Source organism: Lynx canadensis, chromosome C2 (genome assembly GCF_007474595.2).
Source record: "Lynx canadensis isolate LIC74 chromosome C2, mLynCan4.pri.v2, whole genome shotgun sequence".
In the NCBI taxonomy this organism is placed as follows: domain Eukaryota; kingdom Metazoa; phylum Chordata; class Mammalia; order Carnivora; family Felidae; genus Lynx; species Lynx canadensis.
The window spans coordinates 56,375,590-56,377,299 of NC_044311.2; the positions used below are offsets into that span (position 1 = coordinate 56,375,590).

General features: G+C 37.2%; 1 non-coding gene across 1 annotated transcript; it reads right to left on the reverse strand.

Moving 5' to 3' along the window:
- Nucleotides 1–664: 664 nt before the first annotated feature.
- LOC115524296 lies at nucleotides 665–771 on the reverse strand. Its single transcript, XR_003972009.1, has one exon. It is a non-coding gene; the product is annotated as a U6 spliceosomal RNA (small nuclear RNA).
- Nucleotides 772–1,710: the final 939 nt, after the last annotated feature.

Sequence of the window (1,710 nt, forward strand, 5' to 3'; positions counted from 1 at the left end):
TTTAAATGTTTTATTTAAATTCTAGTTAGTTAACATATAGCATAATATTAGTTTCAGGATTAGAATAGTGATTCATCACTTACATATAATGCCCAGTGATCATCCATACAAGTGCCCCCATTAATACCTATCACCCATTCAGCCAATCCCTCCACTCACCTCATGTCCAGCAACCTTCAGTGTGTTCTCTATAATTAAGAATCCCTTATGGTTTGTCCCCTTCTCTTTTTTGCCCTTTCCCCTATGTTCACCTGTTTTGTTTCTTACTTTCACATATGAGCAAAATCACATGATATTTGTCTTTCTCTGACTTTTCTCACTTAGCATAATATACTCTAGCTCCATTCATGTTGTTGCAAATGGCAAGATTTCATTCTTTTTGATGGTTGAGTAATATTCCATTATTTATATATACCACGTCTTCTTTATTCATTCATCAGTCGATAGACATTTGGGCTCTTTACACAGTTTGGCTATTGTTGATAATGCTGCTATAAATATCTGGGTGTATGTTCCCCTTCTAATCAGTATTTTTGTATCCTCTGAGTAAATACTCTAGTGGTAAAATTGCTGGGTCATAGGGTAGATCTATTTGTAACGTTTTTTTTTTTGTTGTTTTTTTGGGGAGGGCGGGGTGGGAATTACCAGGTTTTATTATCTTCCTAATCATATAGAATGCTTCATGAATTTGAGTGTCATCCTTGTGCAATGGCCAGGCTAATCTTCTCTATATCATTCCAATTTTAGTATATGTGCTACCAAAGCAAGCACTATTTTTAACTTTTTAAGGTATTTCCATACTCTTTTCCAGAGTGGCTGCACCAGTTGGCATTCCCACGGACAGTGTGAGAGTTTCCCCTTTCTCTGCATCCTTGCCAACATCTGTTGTCTCCTGTGTTGTTAATTTCAGCCATTCTGACAGGTGTGAGGTCATATCTTATTGTGGTTTTGACTTGTATTTCCCTGATGATGAATGATATTGGCACCTTTTCATGTGTTTGTTTGTCATCTATAAGTCTTCATTGGAAAATTTCTATTAATGTCTTCTGACCATTTCTTTTTTTAAGTTTGTTTATTTATTATTTTGAGAGGGGGGAGTAGGGGCAGAGACATAGAGGGAGATAAAGAAGCTCAAGCAAGCTCTGTGCTGTCAGCACAGACCCTGATGCAGGGCTCTATCTCATGAGCCATGAGATCATCACCTGAGCAGAAGTCAAGAGTTGAACACTCAAACAACTGAGCCACCCAGGCACATCTCTGCCCATTTATTAACTGTATTATTTATTTTTTGGGTGTTGAGTTTGGTAAGTTCTTTGTAGATTTTGGATACTAACTCTAATCAGATATGTCATATTCAAATATCTTCTGTTGCATTTCTATGCAGCAGTAGTAAAGCAGCAGAAAGAGAAATAAAGCAATTGATCCTATTTACTATTGTACCAAAAACCATAAGATACCTAGGAATAAACCTAACCAAAGAGATAAAAGATCTGTACCCTGAAAAGTACAGAACACTTAAGAGAGAAATTGAAGATGACACAAAGAAATGGAAAAATATTTCATGCTCGTGGATTGGAAGAACAAATACTGTTAAAATGTTTATACTACCTGGGGCACCTGGGTGGCTCAGTCGGTTAAGCATGGACTCTTGATCAGCTCAAGTCATGATCTCACAGTTCATGGGACTGAGACCTACAACAGGCTCTGTTG